Below are 26876 nucleotides of genomic sequence, written 5' to 3'. Positions count from 1 at the left end.
TAGCAGTAGCTCATGATATCTGTGACTAGGCCAAATAGACAGTCTCTGATTGCAAGATGAAAACCATAAATGGCAGCAAGATTTCGTATTGCAATAATGCTTTAGTTTTCTGTCAGTTTGGCCTAAACAATGCTGGTAAATAGTATAAAATTATATGTGTACCTATCATAAAGGTGTTAAACTGTTAATCAACTCCTGTCTTAATGAGATTGTACAAGTCTAAGGGACAAAACGCACTAGAGCTCATTGAACATTTGTATGGATAGGAGAAACTTGCCAAATTTTTGAAGCTCTGTATTTCAACATAAAAGGAAGCATTGGTTTGAAGAAAAAGGTTTTGTTCAGAATTTTGTTTCAGAGATCAGAAATATATTTTTCATGTAATTTATTTTAGAATATCAACTACAAATGCACAGTGTTTTAATTTAGTTTTTCTGAAGAAAATTTGTAGTTCTTGAGCTAAACTTCACTTTCAAATGAAAATCACAGAAGTTTATATTATGAGATTCAAAATTAAAATTTCTTTTAAAAAATAATTAATCTATAATATTTATGTAATATATTTATTTGATATGTTTCAACTTTTAAGACTTCAATTTTAATTATTTCCTGCAAGAATGAATTTTGGTTTGGTTGAAATTCTTAGAAGTTAATTACTGGAAAGTACTTTAAAGTATGTAGATGAAATAAAAAACAGTAGTCTTTAATATGTAACAAACTCTGAGTAATTGAATGTACAGTTGCATCCTGGAAATAGACAAAGGTTATGTGGCTGACACTAAGGACATATACCGTCCTTAACTACTTCCAGTCATTAACTACTAAAATTGATATAAAGTCCAGTGGTGTCTGAGCTTCTCTAAAGATTAGGAAGGCTCTTTTTCTTAGTTATTTGCATATTGACACATTTTCAAAACAAAATCATTGTATGCAAAATTTTGCTCACAGAGTAAAAGAACAAATTGGCTGCACTGACAGTGGGCAGGTTGTGGGTTATAGACTGAATCAACCTTGTTTCTTCTGGGGTTAGTATACATATCGAGTTATTTCCAGGGCTGTGATTTCTACCAAGCCGTCAGTTCTGTGCAGGCTTTAAAGAATGTGGTAGCAGGAATAAAACTACAAATCTGAGAAGTTTTAGTCTTTAGAAGTGAGACTTATTTCATTTGTTAGAAAAAGTCCAGTTTTAAATTGTCTTACTTCTTCAAAAAGACATTCCCAAAGTGCTTCAATCAAGTATTAAAATTTCAGTCTTTCCTTCTTTGCAAGTTTCCTTCTTCTAGCAGCAGTTGCCTACATAGTCTGAAAACACATCACATAAAATTAAACTAATATACCCCTATTGACTGTAATTGTCTTGGGAGACTTATGGTGCTTAATAATAATGACATGAATTACAAAAGATTTGTAGTAACTGAGTTAAAGGTCTGGTGTTCAAAAACTGTCAAGAAGTTTCCAGAATTTGGTGTCTTTCCTTTTTATCCATTGTGGTTAAATTCGAGACAGTCCTTGAGGGCATTTACTTTCACATGTATAAAATAATCGTTAAGTATTTTGAAAGCAATAGAAATCAAAGGCAGTTAAGTTCCGCAAATATAACAAGTATTTATCTCGCTGAGTTCAGAAAAGAGGCAGATGGAATGTATTTCCAGTATTATTAAGCATTACAACTTGTTTAAAAGCTCCCGAATTTGCAGTGCAGTGTACCTGAATCACAGATTGTATATTATTCCCCAGTCTCATTAGAGCTTTCAAGGAGAAAGCCATCCTTACTTCTACAAGCTACTAGTGTGTCTGCCAATGCAATTTATGGTGCAGGAGTGACCATTAACTCCTACTCCTTTAAAACATGTTTTCTCTTAGAGACCTTGACAAGTTAGACATAGGACAAAAGTGTGGTTTATTGACTTCTGATTGAAGAAAATGGAAAAGTAGTCTACGTAAAAAAAAAAAGAAAGTAACAAAAATAAAGCTTGAATTATGTATACTGTAAGGTAATAAACAAGATGTCCTAACTCCTAAATCCTCCCATGAGCATATATTGTTATTTATTACTTGTATTACACTGGAGAAGTTAAAGAAGGAGTAGGGCCCTGTTGTGCTCAATGCTGTATGGACAGAACAAAAGCGTCTTTGTCTGAGAGAATTTACCAAACACATTTTCATTAAACCATATATTCATAATCCTAACTCTTTCATATATTTAAAATGTTAGTCACGGCAGTCATCTATTATTACGTATCAAAATGAATATGTACCTTGCCTCTTGAAGCAACATTTGTATTCCATTCATACCCACAGACCCTAAACAAGATCGGGGCAGTAATGTGGTGTCCCTGCACTGTACCAGGACGTTAGCATGTCAGGAGTCAAGAGAAGCAAAATGAGTAGCTAAGCATCCCAGAGCAAAGAATGTCAGAGGTAAGTAGAGAAAGTGCAGCCTTCCTTCCAGATCAGTTCCTTGTTTTCTAGATCCCTGTGGCAGTAACGAAGCCTTGCTTGGTCCAACACTCATTTCCTCATGCAGCACTTACTCATGGCAGTGGTCCTACTCATTCCAGTTTGACAGACTGCTGCCAGCACACCATTTAGTTATAAATATTTGCAGTATCTGGCTTTATTCATGACTAAATAAGTTTAGTTATGAAAAAATGCAATTGATACTTAAAGGAACACTAATTTTAACAGTCCATTTTCTATTGTAAGTATTTCTACTGCTGTCAGTGGGAATAAGATTAGATCTTGTTTCAGCTCCAACCCAGAGAACATTACTTCATTGCTGAGTTACAGCCACTAACATGTGGCTGTGGGGAAATTTACATCATATCGTGGTATTTCTAAAGACAAATACAGAAAAAACAGTAATAGACAAAGAAAATAATATAGAGCGCACGGTTTGATAAAGGTATGAAGCCTGAAACACTTAGCTATCTGATCCACTTTCACTGGAGAGGGCTTAATTGTGCTTTCAGTCACAGGGCATGGCCTCTCTGTGTTTCTTTGTTCCCCAGCGTAAGACTATTCAGACGTTTTCATAGAGAAGTCCAAAAAAATTCGTTGTCTTGAAAGCAGTCTGATTATGATACTGGATGAGATGGTGAATACAGCCAGCCTAATACTTGTATTATGACTTTGCTGTCTCTTCAAATTCATTACATCATGAATTTCTAGTGAAATGTAGATGTAGATTCCAAGGAAATGTTGTTCAGAAACCTGGGATCTACAGATAGGAAATGACATCTTACCCTCTTTTCTCATTTAAAACAGTCAGAGATTGGCAACCTTGGTAAAAATGTCAAATAAAAACTTGAAACTATTTCAAATGAAAGGCTTAATCAAAGCTTTGAAATTAACCAATAGGAAAGTCAGAACCTTTATATTCTACTACTGTTATGTTGCATCTCAAAAGCACAAATTAAATGTCAGAAAAGAATTGATTTTCCTATCTTGGGACCGACAGCTACTTAATTTCTTTGATATTAAATATAGTATTAAAGTCATAGGAAACCCACAAAAGCTCCTTAAGTTTCAGAGAGATTTCTTTTTCTACTTGTTTTGCTTTCCTCCATTCTTTCTAAGCAGTAAATGGGAAACCACAAATCCCACAAATCATGCAAGATCCATACACATCTTGAATATTGAAGGTCTTGTTCCTGTGTCCCAAGTCAAGGGCACATAAGAGAAACAATCCTAACTTGAAGAATGGCTGAGCTGAGGAAAGAGATCTTGGAGTTATAAAAGTTAGCTCCCTGAAAAAAAAAAAAAAGAACCAAAACCACAACCACAGCTCAGTGCTCAGTAGTGAGCAAAAACCATTAAGAGGGGAAAAAGAACAACCTTTACGTCATGTATAAGTCCATGGTGCTATGCCAAACTGAAAAACTGCTAGACCTTCCTCCCTTCCCTTGTTGTTTTTTTTTAAAAGTGATATCAGAAGCTGAAAAGTTACAGAGAAAGGCAGGTGGGATGATCAGAGATGTGGAACAGTTTCTGTACAAGGAATAACTAGATGCTTTTCAGACTGGGACAGATGACTGATGAGGGATATGATAAAACTCCATAAAATCAGAGTAGCATGGAGAAGGTGATTAGGGAACAATTATTCACTGTCTCTCATAATACAAGAAAAATGGGCATCAGATTATATTGTTAGATAGCAAGTTAAAATCAAACAATGCAATAATACATAATCGTACCGAAGTATTTCTGAGGGGGCTGTAGATAATAGAATTTGCATGGATTTGAAAAGCAATTAGATAAACTCATGAAATCCATCAAGAACTGACTGAGAATATATCTGACTGCAGGTGACTGAGAGGTGGGATATTACAATAGAGAAGCATCACTAGGCGCCTATCCTGTTGTTAGTCTTTTGTAAGCAACTGCTACTGAGGACTGGACTATAGTGACTTCTGGTCTGAATAAATAATGGTATTCTTACATATTAGATGGTGCTTCCAGAAAATACAGCCCTGTTGGAATCCTCTTGCTAGGATTTTCCTTTTGTTTTCTCTGCATGTCTGAAATGTAGAATACCCACAATTTCATGGTGATGATGCTCAACACACCTGAAGACCAGTCCCCAAGGTGTCTTTTAAAGGAATTCTATACACAGCTGCACCAAAATGTGGTCACTCTGTCTTCTGTGCTAGACACAAGGGACCACCTCAGTTATGCTGTGTTTATCAATTAATCTACAACAGCAAATTAGATGTGGATTAACCAAGGTATGGAAGAAAAATGTACAAAGAATCCAAGGAGAACAGACTTTTTCCTTCCCTGGTTAGTTACCATCTGTGCAGGGTTTTGACATCCAGTGATGTTGCATTGCAGCTGCCCCCAAACGTAACTAATGTCAGAATAGTATCAGAGATATCCAGAGGTGTTTTTTTTCAAATGGTATAGATTCCCTTTCAGTACTTTTTACCAATGCTTTTCTGGTCAGTTGATCCAGGACATCCAAAATCTTGAAAGTAAAAGGGAAAGCTGAAGTAGTTCTTGAAGCTGTTGAATTAACCCTTTGGATTTGTAAGTTTAGTTGGTGCCTTTCCCTTCCCTCTCTCCCCCTCTCCAGTCGGTGCCTCACTGAAATACCATGTTATCCCAAAGGTTAGCATTCTTGTGTTACTATTGCAATACTCATCCCTTATGTTGGTTTTGCTCATAATCTACCACATCGTGTATACGCACAGACAGTACTCTTCTAACAGGAGCCCAAGGCCTTTCAGTGAATGAACAGTGCAAAACAAGTTACATTTTAATTCTACCAGTATAAGTGTACAGAAATGGAGAAAATCCTGGCTTCCAACATTTTTTCTCTTGCTGTAGTCTGTTCTCATTTCTCACTTCTTCCACCTCCCTTCCACCTTGGCTTGTATTTTTAAGGTATGATTTGGTAGCAAAGAGGGAAAATACTGAGAGTGCATAATTTAAATTAGAGCGTGTGCTGTGCCCTGTTTTCGTTAAAACTACAGAAAAAAACTTAGCTGTGTGGAGTATAAGATAACTTTTTTTTCCCTCTAGTGCAATAAAGCAGATGTCCTGCATTTATAAAATAGAATTGAAAATGTCTGTAGCAAAAAGAAAAATGCAAACAGTACGATGTTCTTTTCCCATTCCCACATTTTGTTCCACGTTTTTATAATACTCCATCTGTATTTCTTCAAATAGTTCTGATGATACAATATAATAAGGTTCCCCTGTTCTTCCATTTCCTTTTACAATGCTTCCCTGAATAGTAATGGGAGTTTACTTACTGGCTTGAAAAACAGGTCCAAAAGCTGTGTGAAATTTTTCAGTGTCTGAAGTGATATACAAAATGCTGAAGATTAAGTTTCTTTGAATTACAAAAATATATAGCAGTTATGCCTTCTCTTGCCAATGAAATATTCGACGCCTGTCTTTTGAGACCAGAAAAGGCTGAAGTTTGTCAGCCTTTTGCCTCATTGGTGAATAGAAATAAATAAACTAAATAAAGCACACTGTGAGAGCCCACTCCATCATTCCTAAATCCACTTTCTCTACAAATAGGCAGGTGTTTGCTCCATATACTCTGTCAGGCTAAACATACTGCACTCTAAAAAAGTCCAAGGTACTGTTCATACTCTAAATATACTGTAATGCCTGAAACACGGACTGAGAGGGGAAATACAATCCAAATTTTGCTGACTTTTTTGGATAGATACGTATTCTGTGGTAATGCACAACAGCACCATTTCACCAATCTTTTCAATATAACTATGAGAAAGATTCAGGGCAAGAAGCCCTGTTCAATTTGGTGTCACAGTGGTAGCCTCATGGTCCCCATAAAGCAACCTTCCTCCCGACATGTAGCAAAGGAATCAAAGCTTCTGTATGTCTTACCAGTTGCCAGCTCCTCACTCAATTACTTGTTGCCTTCATGAGCTATTATTCGAAGTTATAAGCCCACCATGGAACAACTAAGGACAAAAGAAACAGCAAATTTTTCTTGTGTTGCCCCTCACACTATGTGGTGTGCCACTTAGATGTTGTTGATTGTTTGGATTCGTACCTTTGTATCTTTTTAACTCACTGCCTCATGCACATTTCTTATACCCTGGCCAACTTCGTTGCAGCTTGTTATGTCTCATCATGTTTTCTTGCAATTCATCACTCGAGCTTCCAGCAGCTTAATCGGATGCCGTGTAACTGAATTTAACACAACAGAATGTATAAAAAATATTTTTTTCAAAATGTTTTCATCTGCCAACATGTTAGGTACTGAGCCATGAATCTGTACATAATGGGGAAACAGAAGCTGTATGCCCAATGAAGTACGTCTGCTGTTTGTGAATTAATAAGCAGATCTCTCCAAAGTAAAACAGTATTTCAATTTACAAACATTTGCTGTAGCTATTGGCATGCTATTGCTTCAAATTCCTGATATTCATAGATCTTCAAGCCAGTGTCTCCCTCCCTCCTTGTCCATGACCAAAGGCATGCGACAAACATCTCTTTTCTAAGGGCAATAATTCTGGTAGTCCATAGTTTTGATTTTCCTTTATTTCTATGAACTTCCATTTTTTCTTTGTTTATTTTTTTCTTGTTTAGTTTCTGATATTGCTTTACTAAAATTTAGAGGTAATTCCTGTTCCGAAGGAATAAATTAGGTGCAGTGCACAAATCAGCTAAACACCCCAAGGCTCGGTACAAGTTTTGAGGTACTTACATTATTGTAGTTATTGTCCACTTCCCATTGCAATGGATTTTTCTTAAAAGAGTGTATGATGGAAGTACTGCTCTTCACGTTTTAGGAGAGGAGAGAAAGGTACGAAAAGGCAAAGTGTCTGAATAAAGATTATACATACACTATGTGTCACAGGATAGAAAGGAACTGAATACTTATGAATAGTAGTTAAACACCTTAACTCATGGAACACCTTTTCATCCTGTCTTTACTCTAAGATTCTACTACGCTCCTATCTGATCTGTTGAGTGTCTTAAAATGCTTGCAGCATCAGAAAGATAAATACACGGCAGTTGTCTGGTCGAGGAGGTTGACAATGTCAAACTTAGAAGGAGAAAAATTATAATAAACAAATGAAAATATGAGAAGCCCAAAAAAGGAAGGGTAGGTGCAGCCATTGGAAAAGGAGATGAAATAACATGGGAGGAATAAAAAAAAAGCCACTGTATTTAAAATGTTGTAGAAAGTTGAATTTGATGAAATAAGATAGGGAAGGAAGCGGAAAACACCAGAGATTATGTGGTCAAGGCAGCAGGTTGGTTTCAAGAGCTGCCCTTAAATTTGTGGGGTGAGGGATTAAAAAAACTGGGATGAGGAAGAGTGGACGGAGAAGAGCCAGTTTCCCTAGGCAGAATGAGAGAAGGCTATAGACATGTTTCAGCTGGAATGAGCAAGAGTCAGTTGGTATTTTGGATCTACTCTGTTTTAAAAAAACAAATTTTCATAAGAACCTGGAGGGTTTGAAAAAAAGGAACAGTTGAATACAATTTCAAATCTAAGTGGTGCTATCAACAACATTTTCTATAAAAATGGAAACTGAGAGCATTCTTGGCAAATATCAAGCTAATCTTTACACCCTTTAAATGCCACATACATTAATATTGGTGAGAATAATCCCACATTTGCTGGTTTTACATATATTACCTCCTTAATACAAAAATACCAACAATGGAGTGACTGTATATGTACGCACATGTAGAAAAGTAGTGGCCCCTGAACCTGTTTTGTCTTATATCCAGCCCTAAAATTAGAGTCTCCAGCACAAATAGCAATGCTCTGTGCCTTTGTGCCTGCTAAAACACATTTACTTTCAGCAACAAACAATAGGAAAACTCCATGTGGCACTTTGATTACACAAGGAACCCAAATCACTAAAGAGATGCAACATCACAAATAAGTATTTGTAAAGGTTTGTCAGCTCCAATGAAGTTATACTTTTCTAGGCTCTGCTTTTTCTGTGCACCTCTGCAATTACTCACTTCACAGAAAAAGGATGATGCCGCTAAAATGATGAAACCTTAATATAACCTTTTCAGCAAGAGATAAAATATATTGATTGGTGACTGCTGAAGGACATCATTAAGCTGTTCGATGTTTGATTTCATTTCTTCTTTCTTTCTTTCCTTTTTTCTTATTTATTATTTGGTTGCCCGGCAGGCATCTCTGTACTGACTGACCCTGCCAGTTCAACTATTAAAGAATTTATCTCTCTGAGGAGGCCTGATGTAAACATGATAATCTGTTTGGCGGCCCTTATGATGGCCTATGAATAAAACATATGACAACACAGTTTGAGCTGAAGTGCTTACTATCTGTTACCAAAGAGAATGTTTGGAAGCTCCCTGACGGCTTGGCCATTCTGAATCCCAGAGGTTGTCTACATTATACTCCAGCTAACCCACTCAGACTACTCACAAAAGGTGTAGTTAACTGTTTTTCCCTGCCAACATCTATTTTTCTAATGGCTTATTGAAAAGGAACTAATGCAAGAGATTGGGGATTTCAGTTGCATACCTGTCCAGGATGAGAGAGAAAGGATTTTCTTCAAGCCAAGGTAGTACTTCTTGGGAGACAAACAACAAAGAAAGAAAGAAACAAACAAACAAATGAAAAACATTTCTTTTCTTTAGGGAAGATCCTAATTCCTTATACTAGAGTGTTAAAATAGCCACTTGAGGTTGCATATAGAATACAAGCGAAAGTATGGCAGTTGAACTCAGAAAATGTGTTGCTCAGGTGCATTGTATTTGTGAACTACTTTAAATAAGTGAACCTTTTCCTTTGATTACCTGTTGAAACCAAGGAGCTCTGATTCATGGTTCTACCCACAAGGCTGGGAATCACATTTTGGCAAGTTAAAGAGGAAAAACCTGTTCCTAGTTCTTAAGGCGGATAAAGCCAGTGTGGAATTGTTTAATATGACCTTTCCAGCACAAGAGAACTGTTGTTTTTCTATTTTCAAGTTTGTTTTTAAAGCCTAGTCATTAAAAAATGCTTATAACACACTTTTTTTTCCTGGAAATCTCTCCCTTTATGTAGAAGCTTTGGCCATTAATCCTTTAATTATGTTTCTGCATATATTTAATTTTTGATCTTCTGTACTAGGAACCATAAAATGCACATTTTATATAAAGGCTGTTTTATACTACTGCCTAACAGCTGCTATTGGCCAAACAACTTTCCAGGGACTGTCTCTTGTCCATCAACAGTTCTCTTTTAAGCAGCAAACAGTACACTGTGCAGAGCACTTTTTACCCTGTAGCTTCCTTATTTCTTGTTAGTTGTTATTGGATGCTACTTAGTCCTTCGTGGTAGTAATGTCTGCATAAAACTCGAGTAAGAATAAATGGGTAAAATAGGTGAGAAGGTTGGGGTTTTTTTTAGTAAATTCATCCCATCAAGCTGTGCAAGTGAAACACAGTAAGTGAATGTCAAGGAAATGTCTAGTTTAAAATAAATAAAATGAATGTCTAACTAAATTTGGTTTTGATCACCTTCCTGATGAGTCTAATTTATGAGATATTTCTGATATTAAAACTCTCCAATTAGTATTTTAGATGTAAAACCTTTTATTCTAGATTTTGCTTTTAGGAACACACATTAATATAGAAAAGCTCTAACTCCAAAGCTTGCAGAGGTAATTATTTTTAATGAAAATATAAATGAAAATGACATGCAAGTGGTTGGTTCACCTTTATGGTTTGTTTTTTGTTTGTTTTTTTTTTTTTTTTTAATACCATCTTCATTTGGCTCATGGATGATTAGAAAGTTCATTCCAAATTATTGTGTATTTTCTAATATCTTGCAGGGTCCATTTTTGTGCTCATTGTTAATACTTTACCTGAACGTATGGCTGGTTATCTTGATCAGGAATTTTGAAATAAATGAGAAATATGCTTCAGTTATGAATAAGGAAATAATATTTCCCCTCAGATCTGAGTCTGCCATTGGTTTCAGCAGTATCAGGATTTGATCCTCAAGACAATCCACAGCGAATATATATTGACATTAAAGGAGCTATAAGGATTTAAATCAACAGAGAATCAGTGCTTGTTAAGTGTTTGAGAGCTACTGGGTTTTACCTGTCTAGGTTTTCCATAGGTCTTACTCTCTCTTTGGTTTTTTTTCTATCAATCAGGTGTATTTATTCAGAAAATGTAGACTGCCTTAAATGTGCTTTGGAGTTCTTGAAGAGAATAGAAAATAAGTTTCTGAATCTTGTTTGCCAGTTTCCAGCGATCAGGGACTTCTTTAGGCTTTTTTTTTTTTTAATGGAAGTCTGTCTTGTCTCCTTCAACTCAGGAAAATCACTGTTTGTCACCTTTGTAACTTAAGTTCCTCTGCTTCTCAATTTCAGCCAAAAACTTCACTTTGACTCATGCATCAAGAGAAGGGCAATAACTCCCTCAGTGCTGCGCTTGTCTGCTCATAGTTTTGCTTGAAAAAAGTTGTTCTTAATCTTTCTTTTTTTCCTTCAGGATATTCCCACATAGAATTTTTCCATTATTTTATTATAAAAGCAGACTAGAACTGTTAAGGGTTATCATAATGGTACTCCTGGTTTAGTCTCTATATTATGTGCTTGTAAATTTGTTGCCCAAACACTGTCCCAAGATGTCAATTACAGGTGTAAAAAATTATGCACTATTATAGTTAAGTACTGTATCTGCTAAGCATTTTACTGTGAGAAGAAATGGTGTGATAGCATAACGGCATTCAAAGCTCTATTAGTTTTGTTCTGTTTTGTTTGAGAAGTAGCTTTTCAGCCTTTGAAAATTAGTTCTAAACATTTATTATAAGATAGTCGTGCTCTGATACAAAAGACCGACGGGAAGACATGACAAAGAGCATCAAATATGAAAAATAAAGTCTTTACCTCTTTCAGGTGTGTGTAATGCATTTCACGAAGGAAGGGTCAGATTAGGCATTGGGAAAAATTGTCTAAGCGAGACCTATGGAAGTGCTGCATTGTATCACCTGTGGAATCTCCTTTACGCAAATTCTTTAAAAACAGATTGGACAAACGTCTGTTGACGATTACAGAAAGCATAGCAGATCCCACCTTGGGCAGAGGGTTGGACTACATGAGTTGTAAAGGTCCTTCTCAATCCTATTTTTAAATTATAATTTTCTAGCATCAGCATGGCACATAAGCTATATGGAAATGCATTACTTTCATTTTCATTCTGAGATAGAACTCAGGCTCAAAGGTAGGAGACCCTAGATCGACCCTCAGTGAAAGCTACTTTTTTAAGCCAGCAGAGTTGGAATGTGACTCTGCAGAAAATAGATACCATTTTGTATGCTGTCAGAGCAGTAAGGAAAAAAAAAAAAAAGAAAATTAAAATGGAAGATAGAGAAATTGTTTCCATTAGTCTGACCCAATGCAAATAATGTTGTAGGCTGGATTAAGGATGAGACTTCCCACTTCACAGCAATCACGTGTAGCACTTGCAGATAGATTTGAAAGGAGTTTCCGTGCTCGTGGACAATTAGTGGAATCCAGATTATTTTCTTGTTTATGAAGTTTCTTAACATCATGGTAATAAGACTGAAAAATGAAATCCACTTAATAATTAATGTTTTAAAAAAATTGAAGGAAAAAAAAGAATTAGATTTCATGCTTATCATAACTCACCTTAGAAGAAATAATTCAGCTCACTTAGAGTTTATAGTATCTGACAACTGTCTTCTGTGTCTTTCTCTTCTACATATTAATATAGCATCCGTGATGTAGCAGAATATTTTTTTAAGGGCTCTCATGAGGTGCTTCAGTGATATTTTGAGACACAGCAGATTTCCAGAGTATATATTAGAGTCAAGGTAGGAGTAAAAATTTCATGGAACAGAAGAGCAGTGGGGTTTTTGATGAGATATGAACAGCTGTCACCTTTGAAATTTCCCTCTCCAAATCACTTTCAGCTCTGAATATGCTTTACACAGGCTGAACAATGCTGGTGCCACACATCTAACTACTGATGTTAGGCATGAACTGCTGCAGGAAACTGACACTTAACAAAACTATTTAATGAGCATCTTTTTTTTTTTACAGCAAGCAAATTAGGTATTGAAAATTGAAGACAATGCAATTGAAATATAAAAAAACAGTACTGAGTGAAAACATTGGATATAAATTAGAGAATATTCATTTGGGACTAGAGTCTTGTCCTTCAGATAGATACGCTTTATAGTGTCAGATTCAAAATGCCCAGCAGCAACAGGAAATTTACTGGTGGCATGTGCCAAAGGAAAGCACGGTTCCTCCAGAGAAGGTTTTGATCAGAGAAGCCTCTTTACGAGACATTACATGAGCAGTCAGGGCCAGCTCCACTGCCTAATGCAAAAATAGGGAACAGGCACAAGAAGTCTCTTTGTGCTTATTATTTACTCAGGAGAAAATTTTGTCTGAAGTCACGTCTCAGCTCTTTCCAGCTCTTTTCCAATTTCGTGTGTCCCATCCAATACAATTTTCAGTGTTACACACTCAACTTATAGGACATGAACATTTATTTCTCTCTATCATATCAGATATTAAATACCAGCAGGGACTTTATGGAAGCTTTATGATAACTGTTAGCCTATGTCAAAAGCAGTCTGATCAAGATTGTTTGGGTCCTACCTACACACATGCAGTAGCTAACATGTAAAAATTGTATATTAAATTATGTACTTTTTTACAGACACACAACTGTGTGGACAATTAATGGGATGTTTACTTCAGAGTAACCTGGATGAGTTGACTATACAAACCTTTATGGAAGATCGCTGTTACCTTTTATAACCCATCCATGTTATATGATCCATACAATTAGATTTTTGGCTGGTTTTCCCAATGTTGACAGCAACTATTCAGTTTTTCATAGTTACTCTGAGAAAAATAATATCCAGTCTTTAGACATGTCTGAGAAAATAACACCTGCTAAATATAAATCTGAGACAACAACCATAGGGAGCACTATGAACACCTAAGAATGTTTTACTTTAAAAGTACAGTATTTTTCTTTCTATGGTCTCCTTTATAAAAATTAGAATCGTTTATGAAAATCCTAAAACTTGAAATAATTGTCACAAATAATTTTGTTCTTTTCATGAGGAAAGCACTGGGTTTTTTGACCCTTCATCTTGAATAGATTTAACATCAATATAGCTCTTTTGTCTAACTTCAGCTTCTTGAACACCTTATCATGCCAGAAAGCCATTTTTCGTCCACGCACCTGCACAGTGATTAATGGAAGTACAACCCTGGAAATAGCATTTGGCAGTTAACAGCTGCTACCAGCACTCTGGAGAGTGCACAGAACCTCGCTAAACTAAAGCCACAGATTTGTTCTCCTCTAAAAAGCCAAACAGAACTCCTGAATCGTGTGTGAGGTGTAGGTTGTGCATCGTAATTTCATGTATGATCTTTACCTCTTTGTCTAAGAGTGACGAGTTCAAACCCAGCTGATATATTGCAAGAAAAGACCTCTCAGAAAAGTGTCAGCATACACCTGGAGAATATTGCCAATGCAAGCAAAGAATTTTAAAGCAGTCAAATTAAAACAAATTTAAAAAGTTGCAGTATGAAACATAACCAACTGGCACACCTCAGCCAAGATGAAAGCACCCAGTTAGTCTCAAGAGAAAATACATAAAAGATAATGAAATAAATGATAACTAGGACAGCAGCACCAAACAATCCCTTCTTGCCAGTTATTGGCCAACATCAGTTCGGTATTGAAGCCATGGCTATGCTTCTGGGGAGCGAATGACCGTATTGACCTACACCTGTGGCAGAACAGTTGGTAACAGCTGGGAAGTGACAGTCAGGCTTTCTGATTGCATGAAGCATGTATGACCAAGTCTTGGATTTACTATGTACTCAGTAGTAAAAGTTCAAGGCGAGCTTCAAAAGAAAACTATAGCTATTCTTATTGACCCTAAAGTGACCTGTAATATCATTTGCCACAGTAGCACACTGGACAAGATACCAAGAAAACTCATATATAGATTGAGATAACTTATCTAAAGTAAATATTTTCAGGCCACAAATTCAGCACCTGAAGGTTCTCTAGAAAGTTAGAAAGTTTGGATTTGGCACCAATTTGGTTCCCATCAATTCATCAAAGGCTTATTGACCGAGATACTCAAGTGAGTTTACATATGCTTCCAATATCCATTTAGCCTCAAGGAATTTGTAATTACCAAGGGACTGAAGGGAATGTGAATGCTGATGTAAATGCCAGAGGTGACTATCTCAAGAAATAAGAGACTAAAGCCAAGTTAATCTAGTTTTGATCTAGCACAGCTACATTGAGAGAGCTCTGTGCCAAGCCTGCTTATGACTGTTGCTATTGAGGATGTTACATACATGTTAGATACTGATGTCAAACTTGTGTTGGACTCCCTGGAAGTCTGCTCGTTGCTGGCTCAAGAAAATCTAGCTGTTTTGTATTAAACCTGGGCCTTCTTGTCTTGCTATACAGATTGCTATAAATAAGCGCTGTTGTTTATTCAGGTCAAAGTGTGGCCATTTTCAAACAGCTTATGTTTTCCAGTTCTTGCTGATACCCAACAGTGGTAGTGAAAGGTTGGAGAGAAAGCTGGCTCTGTGCACTTGTAGACATCTCACTCGTGCTCTGAAGCTTTTTATGGTTTATTAAATAAATGGATTTTATGGATGTGCTGGCCCTCTGTTCCTTCTTCTTTATCTAATACCTTTGAAGTACTCTCAGTGCTAGCTGTCAACTAAGAAAAAAATATCAGTCAGACTAATGAATAGGCCCAAGGTTTCCCTCCCTATTCTTCCCTGAGAAAAGGCCATGGCATATTGTCGAGGCAGTACAATCCAGATTTACTATCCTCATTCACTCTCAGCTAAAAAGAAACTTGCACCAAATTGCAGAGTAGTAGAGCATCTGAGAACAACTATTTCTCAAGAAGAGAAAGTCAGAGTGAAGACTTGGCCACGGAATCTTTCGGAAGGGAAAGGAAAGGAAGAAACTCTGCTTGATAGATCAAATTCAGAAAATACCTCTGATAAGGAATTTGTGCCAAAGGGGCAGTGGTAAGACACCGAGTTACAAAAGGAAACCAAGGGCTAGAGACACTGAAAGGAGAGGCGTCCCACTGTGGAATGACTGGAATGCCCGGAAAGGGAAGACTCTGTATTGACCATCTTGCTTGATCTGCATGTCAAAAGCAACTTCTGCCATATAGAAACATACTGCTGCTCAGAAAGATGCTGCGATAAACAAAGCACTCGAGGCCATGCCATTGTTCTCTTCCTCCACTGTTTTCAGGACAGGTATATGGCATGAAATAGCACATCTTTCAGAAAATCCTATGCACAAAAGGAATAATGAAAGTAAACAGTAATGGTTGCTTTGTAATGATTGAGTCTACCAGAAGTAGAAGTAAAACTCGCTAAAGTACCATCACATTTTTTACCTGCTAAGCCCCATAAAACTAGATACGATTTTTCAAATTATCTTACAGTTTCACAGACTTCTTCGTGAAAACTCAGAAGTATTTGAGTCCAAGCAGAACACCTTTCCTAAAGTACAGCTTACATAAGTTAACAGGTATTTTTTTGTGTAGCAAGGATGAAAGATACTGGTAAACAGACAGCCATGGAAAAATGTTCTATTGCCTGAATTGTCCAAACATTTACTACCAATGATGAGTGCTTTTTGAGCACTTCCTGACATACAGAAAAAAACACAGCTTTTGGAGATATGCTTATCCATTACATAAATATACATCCCAGTTGTTATGCTGAGAGGATCTATTCTGCAGAAAATTTAGAAACATACTGACTTTTGTCATTCTGCCTTGCAGTTATATCCCCTCACACTAATTAGCTCTTTTCTGTTTCATACTGTGCCATATAGATTGAAATTTTTCAGAGAATACAGAGTAATTCCAAAGGAAGTACTCTTAGGCAATTTATTTAGGACGAAACTCTTAGTTTTTCACTTATCAGTTCTGCCTCCCTTTCTGCTTTTCAGGCCCTTGAACTGACCCCATTAGATAGGATCTTTGTCACTGGCTTTAACAAGAAAGTTATCATCAAAAAGCAATGGCTTTTCAACTTGTCTGCTAAGGAGCTTTGTAGGTTTCAATATAAGTGAGTTGATGCTGTTAATGAAAGAATCAATAGCAAATTGATCGATGAACCATCAACATAGACGTAGTTTTGTGCCTGTTTCATCCATATTTCTGTCTAAAGGATAAATCTGTCCTAAGCATCACTTAATTTACGCTGGTACCAAATAGATAGGTACAGATATAGGTATAGTCATGAATACGTATTGTTTTCCACTAAAAAAATGGAAGTGTCATGAAACTTAATAATTCATTTGCTATAGTTAAAAGGCAAATATATTTGTCATGATCTTTAACTAGAACTGAAGAAAAAAGTTTTCATTCAAAGATGAATGTTTTAAACTTCCCTTAGTGGAAAGCCGGTAAGCCAATTTACAGTTGTTTTAGTGTGGTTCAAATGGCATAACCAATGTTAACAAGAAGAAAAAAGCTTTATACTTGAAGTAGTCTGACATTAGATATAATTATCTCTGCAACATCTTTTTTACATCCCTAAAATAAAACAAATACTAAAGAAATGGAAACTGAGTTCAGAAGTAGGGATTGTATTATTAATTATTCTGTAAGCAGAGAACATTACATCATCTAATGACTGATTCCAGATATTACTATTAGAGTACTGAAGGCTGTGGTACTGCACTATACAAACTTTCCCAAAAAGTGAAGATTGAGAAAGCAAAATTTCCAAACACAATCCCACAAAGGTAAGACAACTAGTACTTGGCATCTTTGGTGGGCCTTATGGATGTATCCCATATGGTACTCATTTGAGAACTAACATTGTCAGCAACCAGGCACTACGGCTGCAAGAAGGGTCAATGAGATGGTACTATATAAGATTGCATCTCTGAGACTTAATTTTAGAGGCTTATTTTAGATAAAGAGTCAGGCATGAGGTCAGGAGATGATGCGTTCAGTGTGATTTGAAACACTCTGACTCTTGGTGAGAATCTGGAAATTTCCAGGCTTTAACATTTTCAAAAAAAAAAAATTCTTACCACAGATTATATTTGTTTCTTATTAATGAGATCCAATTTGCTAATCTAAATTCTGAATTGTGCAGAATCCGTCTTTGCCAGCACCTTGTGCTAGTTGCTTGCATGATTAAAACAACATTTATCCCCGAACTACCACGTTTTGCCATCCCAGACATTTCCTCATATGAAATGGCTTCTCAGACTCAGAACTGCGGTTGGGTTTAAATGATACGCAGGGTCAGTTTGAAACCTTTCCTTGGATGAGTGATCATCACTGTGTCTCAGTTTGATGGACCGAGTATCAGGCAGAGACACAAGACTAGTGGCATGTGCCTTACATATGCACGCATGTGAAGTGTCCGGGCTAACCCAGACCTGGTATTAGTGAACTCACCTCCTCTTGTCTTCAGTGCAGCCACACCCACACATCCAGTGGGAATTTGTCCCAGGGCATGAAAACTTCCCAGGGAGTAAGGCAAATCTTTAAAAAGAGACCATTTGTTAGTAACAAGATATCCAAAATACTTAAGTGAAGGATATTTTGTATTGGATATATTGGTGTTAGGTGAACAGAAGAAAACCGGGCATATTTACATTTTAAACCAGATATATTTTAAGTTAAAAGAGGAAGCTGGGAATGGTTGTTTGTTTGTTGGGATTTTTCTTTAAAGTTATCAGTCATTAGACAGAGACAAAAAAAGTCACAGTGGGAGACTTGTAAAATGGTTCTTGCGATCCTCAAGGGCATTTCGTTCAGTCTTTCAACAACAGAACTGGTCTATATCATAAGTCTTATTTATAAAGAGGCTTTCAGGCAATTTCACACTGCTTTTCTCTGATGCCGCCCAAAAAAACATGTAAACCCAAGGGATTAGTAGTGACTTAGAGGGAAAATAGTGTAAAGTTACAGGATGAACTGAGCCAGTGCAGCTGGCTTGATGCACTGTTCCCTTGGGCTACTGCAATGAATGAAACTTATCTAAGTGCCCCGGTCCACTCCCACACCGCCAGTGTACCGACTCTTTTGTTATATTGTGCACTAGAATTACTTGGTCTCAGGGGGCCGTCAAGTCTTTAATGGCCTGTAGTGTGGAAAGAGAGAGGAGTTCACTATCTAGGAGCTGAAAGCTAAACCTCCTTTTATATTTCTTTTTTGACAGTAACAATTGGGAAGCACGGTAAACAAAATGTTTACTCACACACTGTGGTTGGTAGCCTATTTTGATTCAATTATTTTTATGTTATAATATCTTAGCATGCAAAAGAAAATGTGACATTAATTATCCATTGTGGGTCTGTCCTCAGTTACAGGTATCGATTATATTGTCTTACGACTGGTTAATGACACTGTACATCCCAGGGCCTTATTTTGAGAATATATTTTCTCATTTATTAGATTTTATCTGCAGAGGAGCTATTGAATACATAATAAGACTGTATCTGTTTTCATCTTTTGTTTCCTATATTAGCTGACTTATATCTAGTTAATCCACTTTACATTTAAATTGTTACTAAAAGTCTCATATAAGGAATTGTCTTTCTGTAAATACAGCGAATGAAAACTGACACAAATTTCACTTCAGTCTTCAGTATGCACAAGCTCTATTTTAAAATGAAGTTCTTAAAAGCCCGTCACCTCTGAAAAAAAGAAAGTCCATATAGCTCACTCCCATTTGCTAAATGAAATACTGATTTGTTTGTTGTGTTCGCAGTTGTGCAGACACTTCCAACAATTCCATACATTGGAATATTTAGCATTCACTTGTCAGAAATAAGTATTGTGAAAAAAGGTAGGAATATATATTTAGGCTCTTCTACTACTGAAGTCAATAGCAATATTGTTTGTCACTTCAAAGTTGGAATTGGAATATTTTTTAATAGCTTTGTAGTCCTTGTGATCTATGTTCTAATGTTCCTACTCACTCTGTTAGCGAGTAAGAGGCTATTGAGGGTGGATAAGAGTAGAGTTTTGCTTAGTAAATAGTACATGTTCAGACTTATTCCTTTCTCACTGAAGTGCCATGAGGATTAATTTGTTAATGTCAGTGCAGCACTTTGAAGACATAATAAAGAAAATAAAGTTACTCTGGTGATGAGTGCCACAGAAGTGTCTATAAATGAATAAAGTGCTGTCTAAGTGCTAAGTATTATTATGATTACTGCCTGCATTTGCAAAGAAGTGGTTAAATACAGTGGGATGTGGGTGTAAAATTACATTTTAAATGGATCTATTTTTGAGATTACTTATCAGCATGATTAGTGTGATAATAATTACATTTATCATTAATAATACATTTTTGAAAAGTTAGGCAAAAAAAGCTAACAAGTTTGATTTTGATTTTGCCAGAAATGCACAGTGCTTTCCAAAAGCAATCTGTGGAACTTGTCTCTGGAATGCAGCTGTGTAAGATTTCACTAACATCTTGCAGGTGGAGCCTAATTTTAGTTCAGCCTTGAGAAGGGGGAATTGTTTTCTCTGATATGCACAGCACCATAACAGCAGCAAAGCAGGTGGAGCTTTAGACAAGTACTTGTTTACTTTCCTGTTTAAAAAAAAAACCCAACACAGATGATTCATATTGTTAATCATACAGTTTCGGTTTGATTTTAACAAGTCTAACAAAATAGTGTGGAGCACATTTGACCTACTGATTCTTAAATGTGGAACAAACCCAACAGGATGGAAGATGTTCAGAAAATGAGCATTCAATCCTAAATATAGTGGAGAAGGAGCTGGTAAATGATGGGAAGGAAAATTTAGAAATACATCTGCTCAGTCACAAAGAGTGAGCTGCAGAACCAGTCTCAACAATTTCTCTGTCAGCTTCAGCAGTCTCTTATTAGAAGTCTGAAGTTAACTTTATGTAGAGCTTTGAGATTCTTGAGCTGCAAAACACGGAAATGAACCAGGAGATAAAAGCTAAGCAGCAACTTGCTGCTCTTAGTCAAATTGGTAAAATAAACTCAGTATAATAAATCTCATTCATTTGTTTTTGGTCAGTTTATGCTTTAAGCTCACCAAAAATCCCTATTAATTGAATGATCAGTAGTTTCATCAGTCATTATGAAACTTCTCAGTTTGTACATGGCATGGTAGAATAATCCCATAGTGTCCATGGGATGAAAGGTACATGATTTGGTGAGAAAGGCTATTTTGCTACACAAACTTCTTTTCTAGGCTTCCACATTTTGGATTAATGTACAAGACATATTGAGGTTTTCAAATTATTGCCTTGAAAGCCCAAGGGTCCTTTTCAGGCCTGTGTTCTGCTTTCTCTTATGTGGTAGACTCTGGAGTTGTTTGTTGCACACATGCTGTATCTGGTTGTTCTTGGTTGTTCTTTTCAGATAGCATCAGCTGTGATTTTTATGCCTCGGGTTAACTTCATGCATCTCACTTATTTAAAGTTATTCACTGCAAAGTTAGTCCATTGTAAGGTTTTTCAGGACTACCACAGAAAAAACAGTTGTGCTCTAGGTCATATATCAACTGTAAGGAAATCATGGCTACTGGATTAGAAAATCTGCAGCGCTCTGACTCTTGATTTCTACTGGTTCTTTTAAAATGAACTCAGTGGACAGGAGACGGATCCAACAAAGAACTATTGTTTCATGTGTTGTTATTTCCAAGCATCCTTTTGGGGAGTTCATACACTTATTACCCTTGACTATATAGACCTTGCCTTCCAAACATCTCTTTTAATGAACAAGAAGAGACGAAAATTTGTCTCTAAACATGTTTATCAACTAAACATGTTTTCCGTAATTTCTCAAGAAGCGTAAGCTGCTCCTGCATTAACAATTAGATGGGCTCATTAAAGGTCTATATTCAGAGTTCTTTTCTTTTCTTTTACTCTAAACAGATGTGGCATATCTAAATAATTCCTGAGAAGGGCAATAGTTTACTTAATCAATTCAGTGATCAATTATTTATTTCTTCGTAACAGTGATAACAACGTAATACTTTTTATCCATGGTCCCATAGTGCTTATCTTTTTTTCCAAATGGCTCAGCCCCTCAGAAATGCAGCACACTCTGGAGCATAATGGCACAGGCTGTTGACTTCTCTCCAACTAATTCTAGTATGAAATCAATTGGTAGTGACATCCCTGTGAAGCTCAGAGATAGTGAACAGAGCCCATCTTATCTTATATCTCACCTTATCTTAGCAGTTACAAGAGGTCTTCCAGACGTCCCAGTAGAAGAGCTCCTCATACTGAAGTCATGTTTTGTTGAGTTGCACCTGCCATCTCCTTCTTCTGTATGAATAGAGCCTGTGTAATAGGTCAGCAAAGAGGCCTGGACATCAGTGACCGAACTCTAGTCTTGTTCCTTCTATTCCAACTCATGCAATGGCACCTGGCTAAGAATGAGGTGTGTGCTAATCTGAGGATCCACCCTGAAGTGATCCTAAGGATGCGAGTTCACTGGCTTTTTTGAGAAAGCAATAATACCCCAGGAAGGCTTTTGCGGTCAAAATCCTGTTCTTACAGTGCCACTGAAACTGTGCTGCCCCAACTGTAGGACCAATTTATCACTGATGCTGAATGTCATCTTCTGAAATATTTAATGGAGATTATAGCATTTATAGCTAGTACCATAAAACTGAGCTTTCAAGACCACTAAGAATGATATCCCCAGTGTTGAAGAAGGAAGGTTGCACAATAATTCCCTTTAGTCTATCATTTTTTGATATTGATTTATGCCTTTTCTGGGAGCAAACTCCAGCTACATGTGTAAAACTCTCTCAATTGGAGTACTAGCAATGTTGGTACTTAAGCCCGTATAGATTAGCACTGTAGACATGTCTCAAAGAATGTTATTGCCATGCTATAACGAACAAGAAACTCCACAAAATAACGTTTGTTTCTATTACTATCTGAACTGCAACAATGTTCATAAGGATGATATTCAGATTGGCAATAGAGACAAGTCCTTGGGCCTAGCATGTCCGATTAGAGAACAGAAGTACGTGAATATACTGCAGTGTTGGAAAAGAAGCCAACATTTAGAAAGATATGACCTGGGAATACTTTTTTCCTTTGCCTAGTTTCACTCTTTCTTGAATTTCTCACAGAATATATGGCCTTTACTAAGTTTTAAAACATTATCAAAGGTATTCTAAATATTCTTATTGCTTAGGCTCAATTGATTCTGCAAATATTTGCCAAGTCTATATTTATCCCCCTATATTTCTGCTGTTTTCAGTTTCTGTTAAACCAAAATAAGTCTTTCTAGCATTTCCACGTTTTTATCTGACACGAGCATTTTGAGCCGACACACCTTGTTCTGATTTATACTTGTTCATAAGTGATGGAAATGGACCTCGAATCCAGCAGAAGCTGAATGTGCCCGACACTGAAGGGATGAGCGTAACAGCCACAGTGATGTTTCAGTTCAAGCTAAAGAAAGTGGGTTTTGCTCTTCTTACGGTGTTTCAGCACTTCCTGTGTCAACTGAGAGAAGATAAGTTACTATGCTGATTAATGTTGTTAGTATACAGAAGTCCTCCTTGTGAACCAATGTTTGCCAGTGTAAATCAGGGTAACTCCTTTCAAGTGATGCACCGGCATGGTGTTGAACTAAGCCTTTTGTCATTACTGCCACAGTTACCTGTATTTGGCAAACAAGGACTGTCTGGGCAAGTTAGTCCTTGTGCTTTACAAAAATAATGGTGGTGTGTCATAGACTTTCTCCCAGTGCCTCACGTTAAAAGTGATTTTAAAAGAGTGTATCATTCCTTTAAATTGTTGACAAGGACAAAAGTAATCAGCGATGCTGCAAAGAACTAAGTGATCACTGTAGCACTAATGGAGGGAATATCCTTTTTTCATTGTTCTTTTTTGGACAACATCATCTGCTTTATCAGGATATCAACTTGTGCATTTCTCTTTTGTCATATTTTGAAACAATTGACTCTGCCTTTTCCGAGGGACAGGTTATGTGGAGAGAAAAGATCTGATGCTACTTGGGAGTGTGCTTTCTAGTGTAGTGAGAGAGTTAGACCATATTTTTAAACTGTTGGTGTCCCTTGCTATGGTAAATCTACTGGTACAAATAGGAGAAGCTCTCAGGGTGGGGCTCTGCAGCAGGAGCCGTCTGTGGCTCCAAGGAAATAAAGTCATAAACTCAGTAGCTGTACTTCAGTTCTGTAGTTGAAGAAGCGTCCTGTATGAAATTTTGCCTATGCAAAATACCAATGGGCTCGATTATATTATTTTCTGTTTCATATTGTTACAGGGGAATGGTCCTATTGCAGACGTATTTGTGAGATAAAAGATCACTATAATATTTTAATTTCTCAGAGGAGATCTCTGCTGAAAAATTGTATTAAGAAAGGACTTCTTTCAGCTGAATTGTAAAACCAGAGCAGATGACTTTATTGTGAAAGAGGCTGGAACTCGGCACTGCCCCAGAAGTCAGCATTTATGGATCTGTGCTGCGAAGAACTGTCTCTGATACAGTTCCACTCTATTTGATGAGGATTCCTGAAATCTTAATCAGCTCTAACCGTCAGCTCTTCTGCTCTGCCTCCCCAATTCCCTATTCTTGATCGGCAAGAGCACGCCTTTTAAAAATAAAAAGCCATTTCAGGGAAAGAGAGAAAGAGAAGGAGTTTTTAAATTAACATTGAAATTGTCTGAGACTAATTGTATGTTAGCATCAAACAAACACTGGTGATGTTGTTGTTGGGTTTTGTGTTTTATAAATTTTCTGTAACCCCTAATCAAACATGGGCGAGTATCTGTTGAAACAATGTATGTAATTTGTTTACATTGTTAGTTGAGATAATTACAAAGCAAGCACAATGGAAATAACTGGTTTCTTACTTTTATGTGGAAAGTGTCGGGGGGGGGAACTCAACGACTAACCAGCGGTTGTCAGCTGCTCTCTAAAATATTGCCTAATTTACAGTTGTTGCATATTAGCATTGCTAAGAATGCTAGGGACATAAAGTGTCATGTTGAATATAGGGTGATGACTTCATACTAGAGCAAGTCTGGGGATATGACCAGTTTGCAGTCACAGAGAAATCAGCTTTAATTAATTTGAGTGCCAGCACTGTGTATAATTACACAGCATGAGAGTTTGCATGCAAATTCTAAAATGCTGATTGTTGAAATACTTGCACTTACTTATTAATATGTTGGGACTAAGCAATCCTGGCTTGTAAGCAAGGTATGGAAAGAACACACAGTGCTGTCAGGGTAATTTGCACTGCCCCATAGTTAGCAAGCAGAATTCAGATAGTTCTGCTGCTTAAGTGATAAGCATAACATATTAGTCATTCTCGTGGGTGACATACCTTGTAGCCCACTCTCAGTGCGCAACTAAACCAAGATGATCTATTATCATTAAAGTTGTCAGAAACATAACAGCAGGATTTGAGCTTCATTTATTGTAGACACTAGCTACAACTCAATCTTGCTTTTCAATTTCATTTTTTATTTACTTATTATATATTGTCACTACTCTCAATTAGAAAAAACGGCTTGCAGGCAAATGTAATGTAGAGATTGTCGTAGCAAAATTATCCCTGTTGTGTGATGTTTAGGACCTTCCAGAGACAATGACAAAAGACCACGTGTAGCTTTTTCTCCCCTATCCAAAAATTACCAGTTCAATGCTTTTTTCTGCACTTTTCAGTTGCCAGCCTTATGTTCTGAGGCATCAAAACTGGTAGCCTGAGAAATGGAAGTTGTGTATAGTCCTGTCCAGTTTTTAATCAGTATGTTGGCCTTAGCCATGTGTGACTAATCCTGTTTGCAATCAACTTATCTCAGTATATTACTGCAGCGGTGAGTTTCACTGATTAATTATACGCTGAGTAACGAAAGAGCAGGAATGCTAAAAACGTTGTTCCTAAATTTGGACAGAACCCTTTTGTCTGTTGATACACACAGGGAAAAATCCAGAGGTCTTTTCTTGTAATTCATTAATTTATACATCAGCAACATCTGTTGCTACCTTTCTCCTTTCTAAACTCAGATAGTCCACTCTTCTTTAGTATCTCACCATATGGAAGCTTCTTCATATCTTTAATCATGCTGTTGACCTTCTCTGGGTCTTGTTAAAATACATTCATAATTCAGGAAGAAAAGTTTGAATGTACTTGCTTATCACACAGTGATTTTCGTATACAGCTAGGTAGTATAACAGAGATTAATATAGGAGCTTACTTTGTATGCGTCTGAAAATTTGCTTGTTATTTTCTGTTGTTTCTTAAAGAATGTTTTTCATTTGCAAAACATTAACATTTGTCAGGGTTATTTCCAGCCACACAGAAAAATGTTCCTTTGTGTATTTTGATTATTTAAAGCAATTTTGTTTCTCTAATGCATATGTGCATCCAGCACAGCATGTTCACTGCTTTGAATGAATATGTGGGGAATGCTGTTAATTTCCTCATGTGCATGTACAGGAATGCTTTTATTGTCTACTGCACATGTTGAGATGGGGTTTCTTTGTCTTCTCTTTCACATTATTTAGTGCAGACTTCTTCTTTATATTTGAAATGTAATAACTACCATAGATTACAAAATTGACTATAAACAGTATATGCTAGACACAGTTATGATTTGGGGCTTCCCAGGGTCCCCAAATGAATTCCAGACTTCTCTGTTAGGCACCAGGGCTTTCTCCCATGCTTAGGGTACTGGGTGGCTAAGGGGGGAGCCCAGTATAACTAGATGGTAGCTGGAAGGTTTCACTTAGATTACGGTGAGGAGAAATACTGATGCTCTAAAAAAAAATTTTGATGACTTGATTTCATGAGTTTAAGAATGCTCTAGAAAGCATTAGTTCCAAATCCTTCCCCTAAGATGTACGTTTTTCTGAGCACAGCAGATTCTGCCGCATAGCCAGCAAAAAGTGCTCAAGGAGGTCTACACCTCCAGCATGCTGAAAAGTCATCTTCCCCATGGACCCAGGGTCTAATAGCTTGAAATGAGTGTCACAGAGACAAGATTGCTAAGGTGTGAATTGCCCTGTGACTGTACGTGTTTTCCCTCGCCAAGCTTCAAGTACAACTTGAAAATATCATGTTGAGAGGATTATGTGCTTCATCCTGCCTTACATTTAAGCATGTGTCTAATTTTAAACACATAAATAGTTCCATTCACTTTACTGGGATTATTCTTGTACATAATTTTAAATATGTGCTCAAGTGATTTAGTAAATTGTGTTCACAGAAGGCATCAGAGGCAGCAGTAACAATGAATGTGATGGGCCAGCTGGAAAGCAATTGTCCAGTGGAAACATCTCTCTTCTGTGTCAAAACCACTAGGTCTGTTCTTCTCCAGTTTAAAGAAAAAAAACAGTTTCTC

At 36.9% G+C, this 26876-nt stretch overlaps 1 protein-coding gene across 7 annotated transcripts in view; it reads left to right on the top strand.

The window, feature by feature from the left end:
- The window catches only part of ADGRL2 (adhesion G protein-coupled receptor L2), a 392373-nt gene that overhangs the window by 162187 nt on the left and 203310 nt on the right, over window positions 1-26876 (top strand). For 2 of the 7 annotated variants that reach the window (XM_074598823.1, XM_074598820.1), the window contains exon 3: window positions 2302-2421. The exons of the other annotated variants lie outside the window; for them this stretch is intronic. The gene's annotated coding sequence lies outside the window, so the exon portion shown is untranslated. The remainder of the gene's footprint in view (window positions 1-2301; window positions 2422-26876) is intronic. 7 annotated transcript variants of the gene reach the window in all.

Source organism: Larus michahellis, chromosome 8, assembly GCF_964199755.1.
Source record: "Larus michahellis chromosome 8, bLarMic1.1, whole genome shotgun sequence".
NCBI classification, from domain to species: domain Eukaryota; kingdom Metazoa; phylum Chordata; class Aves; order Charadriiformes; family Laridae; genus Larus; species Larus michahellis.
The sequence above is the reverse complement of the archived record's forward strand: the minus strand, read 5'-3'. Positions and strand labels throughout refer to the sequence as shown.